The sequence below is a fragment of the Rhinolophus sinicus genome, linkage group LG10 (assembly GCF_036562045.2).
Source record: "Rhinolophus sinicus isolate RSC01 linkage group LG10, ASM3656204v1, whole genome shotgun sequence".
NCBI lineage: Eukaryota > Metazoa > Chordata > Mammalia > Chiroptera > Rhinolophidae > Rhinolophus > Rhinolophus sinicus.
Genome location: NC_133759.1, coordinates 42,657,111 through 42,672,691, shown reverse-complemented (window position 1 = coordinate 42,672,691; position 15,581 = coordinate 42,657,111). Strand labels below are relative to the sequence as shown.

The 15,581-nt window shown below is 48.7% G+C and overlaps 1 protein-coding gene across 10 annotated transcripts in view; it reads right to left on the bottom strand.

The window, feature by feature from the left end:
- ATP2B2 (ATPase plasma membrane Ca2+ transporting 2) overlaps window positions 1–14,525 on the bottom strand; it is a 360,324-nt gene extending 345,799 nt beyond the window's left edge. For 8 of the 10 annotated variants that reach the window (XM_019732636.2, XM_019732642.2, XM_019732643.2 and 5 more), the window contains exon 1: window positions 14,374–14,525. The gene's annotated coding sequence lies outside the window, so the exon portion shown is untranslated. The remainder of the gene's footprint in view (window positions 1–14,373) is intronic. The other 2 variants (XM_019732640.2, XM_074312989.1) reach the window with 2 other exon arrangements.
- Window positions 14,526–15,581: the final 1,056 nt, after the last annotated feature.

The following is a 15,581-nucleotide window of genomic DNA, read 5'->3' as shown; positions in this document are numbered from 1 at the left end:
TCATTCATTAATTTCTGCTTTGTGGGCGCCGAGACGCACCGGCTGCAGACAAGTCGTCTGGCCTCGCAGTCTTTTTCTGCAGCACGGTGATAAATGATTCCCAAGGGCCTGGCAGAGAAACGGATGAAGGGACACGTTGAGGTCATGATCACAGCTACTTGATGCCCATGTCCTGGGGCATCCCTGGGTCCAAAATGATTCCTTTGGTGACCCCAGAGCACCTTCATGTTTCAGTGTCTTGGCCAGCACTTGGCAGGATGGTTTGTGGTCTTCTGAGGGGGACAGCAAGGCGTGACAGCAACTTGTGTGCTGTGGACCCTGTGATGAAGGTTCCTGCTTCCTCATCCTGAGGATGGCGTTGGGTCAAAGCCACACATCCAGGACCCGTCATGGGCTCCCACGAGGCCCTCAAGACATAGTTAGTGAATGAATGAATGAGTAAATGAGGGAACTGCCTTGAGTCTTCATGTCCTCGCTGGTTAACTCTCGTGCGGTTTACAGGAGATGACCACACTCTTTTTTCTTACCTTAAAAGCTAAGTGCTGTACAAGTGTTACTTGTGATTGAAAATTCAGCACTTGCTTTTTTAAAAAAAATCTCAACTCATAACAACGCAGCAAACAGTTCCCAAGTGTCTGTTCTGTGTTCTGTTCTAAGTCACACACAGGGGTTACAGAGATGAAGAGACACAGTGGGTTGTAGAAGACGCCCTCCCACCTCCAGCTGAGAGTGAGGAGGCTTCCCCAGGCCTCAGGACACTGGTGGATTCTCTAATGGGCTGAGTGGGGAGTAGAGAGAAAAGGGAATGCACCCCAGCCTCCCAAGGCACTCACACAGGTTTCAGGAAACTTCTGTGTCTTATAACAAACCCTTCTGCTTCCAGCCATCTACGAGTATTTCTGTGTGCATAAAAACTTACATGATGGGCTGGGGCCTGAGATCAGATAGAAAATGTATGAACATCTATTTTCCCCAAACAGGATGGATGGGAGGACTCAGTAATGCAGATAGGCGTGCAGGCAGGTAATGCAGGCAGACCTTGTGGTTCGTGTATATCACCATTTCACAGCCTACAGCCAGTGTGGACAAGTAAGACCTAAGATTTGACAACCACAGCTTCTTGGGGTTGGGGTGAAAAACATGTTCCTGATGACAAAGTTGAAAGAAAAGTATGTGGTATTCTCAAAGTCATGGGCATTCAATCAACACTTCACAATTCCCTTGGCTGATAAAGCTAATATATCATTGATAAGGAACTCCTGCTTCCATTGGCCAACCTGTAAAATGGGTACAATTATCTCTTTCCCTCAGTAGATATTTGAGTGCCTTCTATGCCAGAATGGGTGTACTGCAAGGAACAAAACAGCCACAACTCCCTGCCCTCCTGGGCCCTACATTCTAGTGAAGTGGGCTGGCTTAAAGGCCAGCAAAGTGCATGTCAAAGCTTGGCCCTTCCTTTATTTGACTGTAGTTTTTTGTCCTTTCTGCCCCCGCCCCCTTTTCTTCTTGTAATTGATGTCTAGTTTCATACCATTGTGATCAGAAAAGACGCTTAATATGATTCCAGTCTCCTTAAGTTTATTGAGACTTGTTTTGTGGCCTAACATATGATCTATCCTGGAGAATGTTCCATGTACACTTGAAAAGAATGTGTATTCTGTTGTTTTTAGATGGAATGTTCTGTAGATATCTATTAAAGTTCTTTGCTCTTTTTTTAAATGAATGGCATACTAAATGCCTGATTCTGCTTCTTGCTCTTTCCTCACAGTGATATGCTCTGGAGATAGAATCATATTAGCACGCAGAGACAGGGGTCTACCTCATTCTTGTGTTTCTGCCATGTGGAATTCCTTGGTGCAGCTACTCTGTGGTTTATTTAATCACCTGTTGTGAGACAATCACCAAATTGTGAGCCCTACATGGGCAGGAACTTGGACTATTTTGTTCGTGGCTATACCCTCAGAACCTGGCATAGTGCCTGGCACATAGGAGGAGCTTAATAAGTGATTATTAAGTGAAAGAATTCATTTGGGTTGTTTCCAATGCTTCAGTATTAAACAGTGTTCAGTCACCCTCAGCATAAACCTCTCGGGGCATGGGATCACATCGCCATGGCAGACACTAACAGTAATGTGGACTCACCGGGCCAGAGAGCCTGTGTATTTATTTTTAACTTTTTATTTGGAAATAATTATAGATTCACAGGAAGTTTCAAGGAAATATACAGGGAAGACCCACGCACTCTTCCCACAGTCTCACCCAAAGTCGGGATCAGGCGTAAATAGAGTATAATATCAAAACTAAGACAAGGACATTGCTACAGTCCACAGAGCTTACTCAGTCTACACCAGTTGTAAAGGCACGTGTGTACACGTACGTGCTTATGCATAGCTCTAGGCAATTTTATCATACGTGTACCTTCATTACCACCCAAATACTCAACTGTACCATTACCACAAGGCCTCCTACAGCCACCCCCCCCACCGCCCTTTGTAGCGACATGCCCTCTCCTCATCCCTAACCCCTGACAAGCACTAACCTGTTCTCCATCTCTGTAATTATGTCATTTCACTGATGTTCCCTAAATGGAATCATGCAATACATAAGCTGTGGGGATTCGCCTTTTTCATCCCCTGAGGTTCATCCAGGTGGTTATGCATATCAACAGTTCATTCCCTTTTATTGTTGAGTAGTAGCCACGAGATGGTCATACCACAGAGTGTTAAAGCCTTACCTGCATTCTCAATTCTAATCAGTGCTGCAGAATTGCCCCCCTCAGACGGGCCGTGGCGTGAGAACTCTCGCCAGCAGTGTATACAGTACCTATTTCCCCCAAGTTCTCACCAACACTTGACAGCATCACACTTTTTAATCTCTGCCAGTCTTGTGAATGAAACTTGATCTCTCACTGGTTGGGGGCATACATTTTCCTGATTCCACAGATAAGGCTCTTGTTGAAAACTCTTTGCACAGCAAGGGAGTCCTGGGCTTTAGGAGGACTTTAAGGAGGGTGGCCATCCACTGCGGCAGTGGCAGCCCCAGAGGCCAACACTAATGCCAGCCGTTGTGCAGGACCTAGCCCTGCACATGCCTGAATCCAAGCCCTTTCCACTGTGACCATGTCATCAAGAGGTGCCATTACATTTCCTCATCCTTGAATTTGGGGTGACTGCTTCATTTGCTTTGGTCAATAGAATTCACTGGAAGTGATACCATGCCACTTCTGAGCCTAGGTCTCAAGCCTAGTCCTTGCGTGCTTCTGCTCTCTGTCCCTCATAACCCTGCCACTGCCACTGCATGTGAACAAACCCATGTGAGACACTGCAGGATGAGACACTGCATGGAGTGGGGATGAGCCTTTCCAACTGAGATCATCCTAGGCCAACCCAGAGCCAAACAACCCCCAAATATGTGAGCACCCACCAAGATCAGCAGAGCTGCCAACCTGACCAACAGCAGAGCACACACATGTGAGGGAACCCAGCCCGGACCAGAAGAACCATCCAGCTGTCCTGTAGATTTTTCAGCAAGAATACAAATTTATTGCTTTAAGACACCGAGTTTGGGGCAGTTTGTTACATAGCAATAGCTAACTGATACATCAGTACAGGAGAAAAGTCTCCAGTCAGACAAAGCTCCCTGGGCACTGTGACTACTGCACAAGATGGATTTGCAGGAATCTGGCAAATTAAGTTCCCGATATCTCTGTTCCTATATGTAAAAGTCCCAGACAAGTTTCCCTACTCAATCCCCGGCCCCCAGCCACCCACTCTGAGTAAGGAACTTAAAACAACTTCTGTCGAAGACAGTTCCTGTCTTAACATGACAGTGGGTGAGAAACCCAAAGTGGTGAGACTGCCTCCTCCCCAGCCTCACCCTATGAGACATGGTGTTTGCAGTTAAAAATATTCTTTCCCCTCCTCTCAAACATGGAAACTGTCCAGGGTCAGCCTCCCACACACTTCCACTCAATTTCTGACTCTGGTTATAAAACCTTGTGCCCAAAAATAGATTTCAAGGGAATTTCATAGACATGTTCTCAGGCATAATTGCAGTGCTCCTGCAAACTTTGGAGAAATTCAATTTCAGTCTTTGAACACACACTCTTCAAAGCCCTGCCCCCCAGGTATTAAGCATCAGGAAGAGCTGTGATTGATTCCTCTCCCTCTGGTTCTTCCACAACGAGTGCAGGTGGCAGACGCAGTTGTTCTCAACATGCTTCTGCCTCATTTGATTTCAGCTGTTCACCTCTGTGCCCACCTCCAAATTGCCCATCCTGGGGTTTTGCACCCCTGCCTGGTGCTTGCTGGCTACTGGGCCTCCTCTAACTCCCCCTTGCTTTTCCTTCCACCTTCTGCCCTTCCCTTGCTTTGCTTCCCCAGAACAAGGCATCCCCCTCACTCCTTATGATCCCTTTTGTTACTCAGCCTCCCCCTTCCATCTCACACAAGTGCAGGGTTTAGAACAAAAAGGGATGCTAGAAGTTAACTGGTCCATCCCCCTTAGTTTACAGATGAAGCTTGGGGAGCCAGGCTGGGAGGGATGAAGTCAAGGTCAAATGTGAAAGTGGTGACCAAGACAGAACTGGAACCCAGGACCCCCAACCAAAGGAATCACCTCTAAATCTGGTTACCCACCAAGTTCTTTTTTTTTCTTCCCCCCCACCAAGTTCTAAAACAACAGCAACAACAGTGATAATTATAAGAGCCCCATTTATTAGATTCTTGCTGTATTCCAAGCATTGGGCACACATTTGTCATCATCATTTTATAGATGGAGAAAGTAGATATAGAAAAGGGAAGTGTCCTGCACAGTTACAGCTATTAATTGGCAGATCAGGGATGTAAAGTTAGGTTTGATGCCAAGGACCATGGCTCCTTACGCCCACCCTGAATCCTTGTATAAACACCTCTTCGCTGGGTTTTTCTCCTGCATTTTCACTGCACCTAGCCTTTGCTGGCCCCTCCTGTTAGTTTCCAGGCTCCCTTTTTGCCATCTATTCCACCACCTGCTGGTCTTAGGTGGGTCTTCTATGGTCATCAGGGAAAAGGGAGCCAGCTTTTCATAATAGATCTGCTTTCTAAGCCAAATTCCACTTCCTGGCTCTGTGAAATTGGACAAGCAACCTCACCGTCTGAGCTTTGGCTTCCCCGTCTACAAAATGGGGATAGAGTGATCTTCTTTGTAGAGACTTAGGAAGGATGAGACACAGTATGTACCAGTATGATGCCCAGCTTGGGTGATGGCCTCTAGAACATCCTTTCTGAGCCCTCAGAAATGAGTCTTCAGGCCTAGTCATGTCTTCACTGCCTCAAATCCATCACACTTACATCTACTCTCTGAGTACGCAGGTGTTTTCCTCTACCACCCACCTCTGCCCTTCATGGTATCTGGTCCCTAATGGGCCTCATCCTGCTTCTCTAGGCACCTATGCAGGCATTTACTTCTCATGGCAGGTCCAGTTTGTGCCAGTCCAGGCCCCAATTCCACATTGTTTTTAGGTTCTAGAATCTTCCCCAAACTAAATTGTAACATCTTAGAGGGCAAAGCGATTCCTATATGCTATAAAGTACCTAAGCCAACCCACCAAACTGACAGCATTGGCATTGCTGGTGCACAGAGAATCCTAAAATCGCAGGTCTGATGGAGTCTCGAGAAACAACTAGTGATTCATTTCATTCATTCATTCATTCATTCACTCATTCCTCAATATGTAGCATGTGCAAAACCATGTGCTAGCCTGAAAAGGACAGGGGAAGGAATAAGCCCCAATCCCCTGTCCTCTCACAGTTCCTCGGCTACTGGGGGAGCCAGGAGAGTGAGCACACAGTTGGCTGGATTGGGGGGCCATTCCCTCTTCCTTCCTGGCTGGCAGTCCTGTGTCCCCAGCTGACTCAGAGATAAGGCCTGGTCCTTTCAAGCCTTTGGTCCCATTCTCTTGGCTGTGATTGGTTTAGGAATGGCCATGTGACCAAACTCCAGCCAATGGGGAAGTGGGCCGGGGGTTCTGGGAAAGAATTCCTTACTCATCAAAGAGACAGAGAGATGCCCTCTGCCTTCTGCCTCTCGGGCACTGTGACATCTGCAGGGGATGGCTGGTATACAGAAAATACTTCTGGTTGATGATGGCAGAGAAGAACAGAAAGACTGGGGGTTTTGATGGCGTGGATGAGCGGCTGAATTACCCACTCGCAGAGTTTTGATTATATGCAATAAAGAAGTGTCTTCTCGCTTGTCAGTTGAGTCAGGGAATCCAATTCACTGAAGCCAAAAACAGTCTCCCTGGTTCAACAGTTACTACACAATAGTTCAAGCTCTGATGATGGCCTGTGGAGTATCCTTCTGAGCTCTGAACAGCCTTTCTGTCTTGCTTTCAGGGGTGGGTAGGAGGTTGTGAGGAAGTTTCACCAAGAAGTCACATATGATCAGTCGTCCTTTCCAAGACAGAGGAAGTGGCCTGTCAGACAAGATGGCATCTGCAAAGCCTGGAGGCATGAGCTAGTCCAGCGTGTGTGCAAAAAAAAGGTCTGAAGCTGTGAAGAAGCCCACATACTGTAAATGAAGACAACTGCTCCTTTCACCACATCCTCTCGAGGCCTTACTTTGCTCCTCTGTAAAATGGGAACAGAGAACTTCCTCACAAGGTGGTGGTGAGGCTCGAATGGGAGTGTGCACACCAAAGTACTTGTAATCGCCTGGCTTTACATACATCGTAACTGCCATCCGCATTTTGTCGTGCCTGGGGGATGCCGCATTGAAAACCTGGGGTTGGGGGCATCTAAAACATGCTCCCCATGCACTCTTCCTCTTCCTCCAACCTTCCAGCCAAGTTTCAACCTCCCTTTCATCCTTCTCTTCCTTCAGATCCTTTGCGGGTTGCCCTTAAGCCAGAAATGATTTCTCTACCCGATCATACCACAGCTCTCTCTTCTTTCTTGTCAGTTTTGCCTGGTTCCGTGACTCCACTTCTAGGAATTCACCCTCAGGAGATGCCTGGACACATGCCCAGGGGTCCACATACAGGAATGTTCATCACAGTGTTAGCTATAATACCAAAATTCTGGACAACCTAAGTGCCCATCAGGAAGGTATCCATGAGATCAATTATGGCAGAGCCACTTACAAAGGATGAATAGAGGTATGTTTATTGATATTTAAGATGCCCATACTCTATTATTGAGTGAAGAGAAAGGTACAAAAAAACCCCATGATCTACTTACCTATCAATCATAGAGAAATGTCTGGAAGGACATTTGACAAAATGTTAATGGAGGTTAGCTATTTGATGTCATTTTATTTGAATTTTTCTTTCTTCTTTATACTTTTCAATGACATTTGAATTTTCTATAATCATTACGTAATGTGTCTATAATCAGGGGGTAAAAGTTATTTTTATTTTGAAAAGGGAAAAATAGAAAATTGCAGCTGAGATCTACCCTCTTTGGGCAATCTCACCTAAAGTCACGCAGGACAGAATTGGAGAGTTTGCACTGGTTCTCCTAACCTTGAACCCCCTCCATGACCCCCACCTTTGCTTGGACACCTTCTATTGTGATGTGTCACTACTATGCCAGGCCACTCTCTAACGCTAGAAAACTCACCTGGAACAGGAATCTCACTCACTCCTAATTATGCTTTCATGCCTCACAGAACAAGCCTAATGCACCCCTACACCCCCATGCACTTGTTCCCCTCCATCCCAGCCACTCAGGTGACAGGATGCCACATTCTAGACAGAGCATGAGCAACGGCCTGGAGATGGACAACACCGTGGTGCATTTCAAAGAGGGTGTGGACTTGTCAGGCAGAGCACATGTGGGGGCCAAAGCACATGAGGCCGGGGTGAGATTGGAAAGGTCCACATATGCCATGCTAGGAAGACTGGCCGTCACCTCATAGGGTAGTGGTTCTCACCCATTTTGTGTTCATAACACCTTCAAACACTAAAATTTTTGGCATAATACTTGAAGGAATTAAAAAACTCATGAATATTTCTAAATAAGTTGTGATTATTTTAACTCACTCCCTACCCGTATTAGTCAGGATAGGCCAAGTTATGTTGCAGTAACAAATAAGCCCAAAGTGCCAGTGGCTTAAAGCAAAAGCTTACTTCTCACTGATGCTACATGTCCATCATGGATTGGCTAAGGGCTCTGCTCTGCATAATTCTCACTGAGAAATCGGACTGAGGGAGGCTCCATCTCCATGCTGCCTCAATTGCCAAGACAGGAAAAGGGGAAAGGGGTAAACAGCATGCTGGTTATTAGAGCTCCCATGCAGAAATGACACTTCTTTTCAAAGTTCACTGGCCAAAACAACACACATGGCTACAACTAATGTGAAAAGAGGTGAGGAAGTTCAATTTATCATGTACCTAGAGCGTAGAGAACTGGAAATACTTCTATATCACTAATGATTAACCAAATTACTACATTAAAAAGATGAGGGAGAAGTGGATGAGAGGGAGGATGAAGAAGAGGGCAAGGGAGGGAGATGATATTTATGATCCAGGCTCTTTGCTAAACACTTCACAAATCTTAATTCTTAAAGCAATCCTATACTTTTATTTTCATTCTTTACTGCTGAGGGAACAGAGGCACAGAGGAGTTAAGCTACTTGCCCAAAGTCACACAGCTAGTAAGAGGTCTGTCCTACATTTGTTCTAGGCATCCTAACCATCATTATATTACTGGACAGTCAATAGTGAATCAGTGCTGTTAAAAACATTCAGTTATTTTGGAGTTCAGCTGGTTGTCCTTTGCACTGATTCACTGAGAGAGAAGTTCCCTGGCCTCATGTTTTTATCTACCCTTGATGGCAACATTTGGGAGATTCAGTTCAACATGGCATCTATCTCCAATGCTGGTTCATCATATAAGACATGGCACCTCTTTTATCCCATCTAGCTATTGGACCCTCTTTACACCTTCCCCCATCACCACATGAAACCAGAAAGTATCCAATAGCAACACCTTCACACTAGTGGGCTGGAAGCTGGTGTTTATGGAGCCACATCATAGGCTTGTTGTGAAGACTGAAAGCTAGAAAGAGATGTGAAAAGAGCTCGCTAAGTTACAAGATGGTGCGATGGGAGCTGTGATCATCGCTGCCATCTAGAAAGTGCCTACAGTGTGCCAGGCACTGTTCTAGGAACTCTACTTGTCTTAATTTCCGTCATTCTCACAAAAGTTCCCATGAGGTGGGCACCGTTAATATCTTGTTATATATATATATATGAACCGCCAGAGAGAGCTGAAGCCACCTACCCAAGATCACGTGGACACAATCAGGAAGTGATGGTGCTCGGAATGTAAGCCAAGCAGGCTTGTTCACATGGGAGATGCTGCTGTATCCCCTCGGACTGTTCTCTCTCTTATGTGGACGAACAGTTGTTGCGGTTGTTTTATCCTTGTATAAGACTTTTGATTCTTCAGAACTGGTGGTAACTTTAGGGGAAAGGGGAGCTTATTCTTGTCTTAAATCATAAACACTCACTTACTCTTTGGTTCCTTGTTGTTGTGCGTTGAATTGTGTCCTCCCAAAAGATATGTGGGAGTCCTAACCCCCAGTACCTGTGGATGTGACTTTATTTAGAAATAGGGTCTTTGCAGATGTAATCAAAATGACGTCATACTTGATGAGGGTGGGCCGTATTCCACAATGACTGGTGTCCTTATAAGGACAGAGAGATTTGGAAATGGAGTCACACACAGAGGGAAGATAGGCATGTGAAGACAGAGGTAGAAATGGGAGTCATGTAGCTATAAGCTAAGGAAAAGCAAAGATGGCTGGCAATCATCAGAAACTAGGAAGAGGTAAAAAAGATTCTTCCCTACAGGTTTCAGAGGGAGTGTGACCCTGCTGACACCTTGATTTTGGTCTACTAGCTTCCATAACTGTGAGAGAATAACTTTCTGTTGTTTCAGGCATCTCAGTTTGTGGTAATTTGTTATAGCAGCCCTAGGAAACTGATATCATTGTGTATTGAGCATCTACTATGTTCCAGACACACTGGGGATATGATGAGACAGGAACTCAGACCCTAACATGTTCACAGTCTTGTGGATCTGGCTTAGTTATAACTCTGCTCTATAAAAAAGTAAATAATAATCAGTAGTGGTTTAAATAGCAGGAGACACGAATTGTAGTTCTAGTTCAGCCCCCTTAAAATGCTATGTGACCTTGGAGAAGTAGTTTTCCTTCTCTGGGCCCAACTTTTCACTTTTTCTGTGAAACGAAGGAATTGGCCCAGATACTCCTCAAGGGGTATCTTAGCTCTAAAGTTCTATGACCTGCTGAAGTGAGGACAGGTAGGAAGGGGCAGAGAAAACATGAGCAACCTCCCGTACTCGTCCTCACTTCCTTTATGGCGCTCCTGTACTCTGGGCCACTATTCGCCTGCCCTAATCACCCCAGGGCCAGGTACCAGTCACCTAGGGGCAGCTCTTAAGTCACAGAGCCACTGAAATTATTCAGGCCAGCCAATCCCAAACCTGCGTACCCTCCTCTCCCATTCCTTCCTGCGGGAACCACAGTAAAGGCTCTTGCTCACAGTTTCCCTGCTCCCCATCTCTTGACCCACGCTGGTGCTTCCTCGTGTGCCCCCCCCCCCCACATTGTGTGGTGTGCCCCTTCCTCCTGGGAACTAAAAGTAAGAAACTGTCTTCTCAATGGCAGTTGTCTCTTGACTTGCTGGCCTCTCCTTACCTGCATCATAATAAAACCTACATTTTACAACAGGGACAATATTACCTACCTCATAGCATTGTGATGAAGATTAAAGTACATACACATGGAAAATAATCTCACAAGGCATCTGGCATATGGCAAGGCTTTAAAATGGTACTTTCTTTTCTCTCCCCCCACCAGTATCTTCTCCCTCTTCCTATTCCCGTCTTTTTCTCCCTCCCCAGATTGGCTACATAATTTGTGGGACCCAGTGCAAAATGAAATATGGGGCCCCCTGTCCAAAACTAATAAAGAATTTCACGATGGCAACCACAGAGGATTAAATCAAGCTTGTGGCCGTTCTCAGCACAGGTCCTGTGTGACTGCACAGGTTACACACTCCCTCCTGCCCCACCTTCCATCAAGTTTTTGTCTGCTTCTCAAAGCTTTCTAGCCTGATTTTCCAATCCCAGGGCCCTAATAGTTGACCCCCTTTTTTGGTTCCTCTATTAATGGATTCAAATTTTTAGATACCATAAAGCTTTAATAGTTCCACTTCATTAAGGAGGAAGGAAATTAATGAATTAATGAAAAATCTGAGAAATATGACATTACGCACGAAATACAGTTTTATTACTCTCAGGTTTATATGGTGACAGAGGTGACATGGAGAGTTGAAAAAGGGAGGAAGTTAGCATTTTTTGGATATGATTTAACAAAGAGAAAAGATTTAACTTATGATGAGCATATTCCTTATTTGCAAATTGTGCTACTAAAACCCCTCTCCCTTAAGTAGGTTAGTATTTCTCTTGCTGCCATTCACTCTGCCTGGTGAAACCTTTTTGCTGGTAAAATTCTTCTGCAGTGATTCCATATACCAAAATTATTTCCCTGACCTTGTGGGCAATCCATAGTATAGATCAGGCTATAGAAACTCTTGTCAAAGTGAAATCCAGTAGAACAAATTCTCTCTCTGCTCCCGGCCTACAGAATAGTCCCACCTTTCGAGCATCCTGCGGAAACGCCACAGCGCACCGCTCTAGGACTCAGTCTTCACCGGCTCCTACTGCTTCAGCACTAATTCATATCCTGTCCCAACTGGATCCAGACCTACTTTGGGTGGTATTCCCAAACAGTCCACATATCCCATACTTCCAAGCCTTAGTAACCTGGACCTGGAATGACCTCCCTTCAACCTGCACAGTCTGTCAAAATTGTAACTCATGTCTCAAGATCCAGCTCAATGGTCCCCTCCTTTGGGAAGCTGCCTCTGATTTTTCCAGGTAGTATCTGTGCCTCCATTCCTCCTCCTCCCCCCCCCCCGCCCGGGCCCCCGCACATCTACTACACCATTTGTGCTCCTAACAATAGCCTGAGAGAGAGAAAGAGCATCCTCAGGCCCTGGGGCTCAGCCATCTCTGGTGAGGCAGTGCTGCCCAACAGTTCAGTAGCAAAGGTGCTCCCAGCTCCCCTAGTAACCAGCTGCACGCTGATGGGAAACCAGCTTCCCAGCACTGCGAGGATTCAATCAGATGATCACCTGAAAATGCTTCGCACCAAGCCTGGCAAAAAGCAAGCTCAAAACATGAACAGTCCCCCCTGAACGCTGGTGTAGAAACATGAGGTCACAGGGTGGCCATGCATCCCAGTTTAGCTGAAAGGCCCTGGTTGATGCCTGTGGTTCTGGTGTTATTATTACTAATGCCCTTAAGTGTCTCAGTGTGAATGACAAATTAGATGCTCACTCTAGACGTTCGGGAGGAAGTCTGTTTTATTTACTAGTGTCCCTGGCACATCGAACAGTGCTTAGCACATATTTAGTACTTAATATAAATTTGTCAAATGAATGAATGTGTCGCCAGTGCCTAGCAAATGCCTGGCACCTGGTAGAAGCTTCATAACTGCCAGATATGGCCCATCTCTCTGTGTGTCTGTCTTAGAGAAGGCATGAATCAAGGCTTGGTGAGTGAGTGAGTGGGGGAATGAATGAATGAATGAATGAATCCCCCCACACACACCATTTCCTCTGTTGTCAATAGGACCTCTGGGGGAAGGAATCCCATCTCACAGAGGTAGGGAGAGAGTGGGTCAGGTGGAGAAGGTGAGGATGGTGCCTCTCCCAGGAGACTGTGTGCAGAGGGAGTGTCTTCCTGGGGCCACAGCAGAGCCCTGACTTCAGAATAGAAATTGGGGATTGGTTCCCCATGGAAGCAGCAGGAAGCCACAGCCTACGTTAGCCTGACCAGTGGGTCCAGCAGGCTCTTAATTGTGCTGGAACCCTTGCCTTCACCCAACATTCCATATACAACACAGGTGCTCAGGGTTCCAGCAAGCACAGCACCCCCACACACCAGCAGTCCACAGAGCAGCAGGGGTGAACCCACCTAAATCTAGGTGCCAGCAGCAGAAGGAAAAGGATGGGAAGATTTTTTTTTTCCCTTCCAGGCTCAGACAGGAAATTTCACATGTCGTCTAACATTTTGGGACACAGACCATGCACTAGGCATGATGGTAAGAACTTAGAGAACATTAACTCAGCCATCAGAACAGCCCTATGAGGTAGCTACCCCCATTTCACACATGGAGAAAGTGAGTCAGAGGGGGAAATGTCTTTCCAGAGATACCACAGCTAATAGGAGACAGTGTCCCAGAGCGAAATACCCCAGGTGGAGGAACCAAACATGAGTCTTCTGCATCCTTCCCCAGCCCATTATAAGCAAGTCCAGTTCTTGCTCCTCTGGGGCTGGCTGTGTGACCTTGAAGCTGGCTCACCCTCTCTGGGCCTCACTTCCCCTTCCCAAGGCTACTGTTCTAGGAGGCCAGGACATCCCTTCCTTCTGAGACCACAGAGCTCCAGGGTAACCAGGCCCTGGGTGAGTCCAGGTGTCCAGACCATATTGACCCACCATAGGGGCTTGGTGGGGGGCGGTGGCTGGCAACTGCCTGAGCTCACTTTCTGAAGGAGTCTTTGCTGCTGGGCTGAAAAACCAAGCTGTAGATCTGATAGCCCAATTGAGTACGGGGCTTCAGGGCTCTTATGTCTCTAGGCAGGACCCCCGCCCTCCACCGTGCTAGGAGAAAGGCTGTGTGCAGGGTGAAGGGCTCCGGGAAAAGGCAAGGCCGGAGACGCCGGGAGCACCTGGCAGAGGGTCCTCCGGCGCGCTTGAGCTCTTACAAGCGTGGAAACTACCCTCGGGGAGAGGAGAAGCTGGGGGCCAGGGTCACCGTGCACAGCTCTGATCGTGTCCCCGGCCTGCAGGAATCTGGGCCTGGATAAAGGAGATCGGGGCCTCAATACTGGGGGTAAAGCAGGTGGAGAAGTCAAACCAATTGGGAAGAAGAAAATCGGGGGGTTCTAGCGTCTTGGACACCCCCCAGCTCCCGGGCTGGTCGGAGCCCGGAAAGTTTGAGCGCCGCAGGCGCGCTACGCTCCCCCTTCCTGCGTCCTCAGGCGCCGGGTCCGCAGGCGCCCACCTCTGCCCGCCCCGCCCGCCGCCTGGTGCCCGCTCAAGGTCACCGCTGACAAGGCGCCAGCCTGTGCGGGGCGAGAGAACCCAGGACGCGCTCCGGGTTGGGCTCGGGCTCTGGCCCGGTAGGGATCCCCAGGGCCGGGCACCTATGGAAGGGAAGCCAGCAGGGAGGTAGATAGAGACCGAGGGAGAGGGGAGGAGGCCCAGAACCCCGGGCCCGGCTCTCCTGCCTCACCTGCGCCGGATCCGCGGGCGAGATGCTGCCGCTGCCGCTGCCGCTGGTGCGCGCCCGGCCCGGCCCCGCTGCGCTGCGGCTCCTCGGTGGCCGCTGCCCCGCGCTCTTCTCGCCCCGCGGCCCCGCCGCCGCCCGCCTGCCTCCCTCCCTCCGCCGCCGCCTCTGCCACCGCTGCACTGCGCTCTGCCCGCCTCCCTCTCGTCCTCCCTCCGCTCCCTCCTCCCCCGCGCGCTCCCCCTCGGCCCTCCCCAAACTCAGCACGGAGAGCGCCCCGCAGGACCCTAGCGCGCAGTCTAGCCCGCGCCCTCCTCCACGCGCACGTGCGGGGCGGTCCGGAAAGGGTTTCTGGCCTCTGCTGGGCGCCTTCTCCGGGTACCACGATCAGCACTAGCCCCTTGCCCCACTCCACCCCACCATCAGCGCTGCCCTTGAAGGCATTCCTCCCCACCCTTCTCCCTGGGTCAGGGTGCCCCAAGCCCTCCTTCCCCCAACACTAGAACCTGTGCCTACGGTCACACAGTGTGGGGTGAATTTAGGTGTGGAGCCCGCATGTGGGGAGACCTAGCTTTGAGCAAGGATGCGGTAGGGCAGGGGCACCTGTTGGCCCCCAGCCTCCAACCTGGCCGGGCCTGGGGCCTGCAGGAGGCTGGGACAGAGTCCCTGCCTGAGGAGAAAGGCAAAAACCCCAGGCACCCGAAAGCACCTCCCCAAAGCAGGCTTCCCCTCCTTGGCGCAGGCCCCAGGTCGCTGCAAAGCCTCGCTCCCCCAGGAAGCTGGGCCACCTGACTCCCAGCGCCTTGCTCTGCTCTATGGCATCAATTAATCATGCCCGCTTGCTTATTTATTTATTGGTTTTATAAAAAGCCAAATGCTCTGCTCTGCGGGCAGGAAGAGAGCACAAGATGAGCCCCCAAGGGGGTGGGGACACGGAGGGGATGACTATGGTAACTCCCCCTTCCCAAGCCCTGTTTAGTGAATGAGAAGCTAGGGCCTGGCTAGCTGCTGGACTCTGGCTGTCTGGAACACCTGCTTCTGGGGAATGGCTGGGATCTCGCCACCATGCATGGGGCCAAAATGCATCATGGCCAGTGCTCTGCAGCCCTGGGATGGGGCAGAGGATATTCACTCTTGGGGGCTCAGGCACAGTACGAAGGAGACCTGGGAAGTCATAGCCAGAAGGAAATCCGGCAGGTGTGACGGGAGAATCT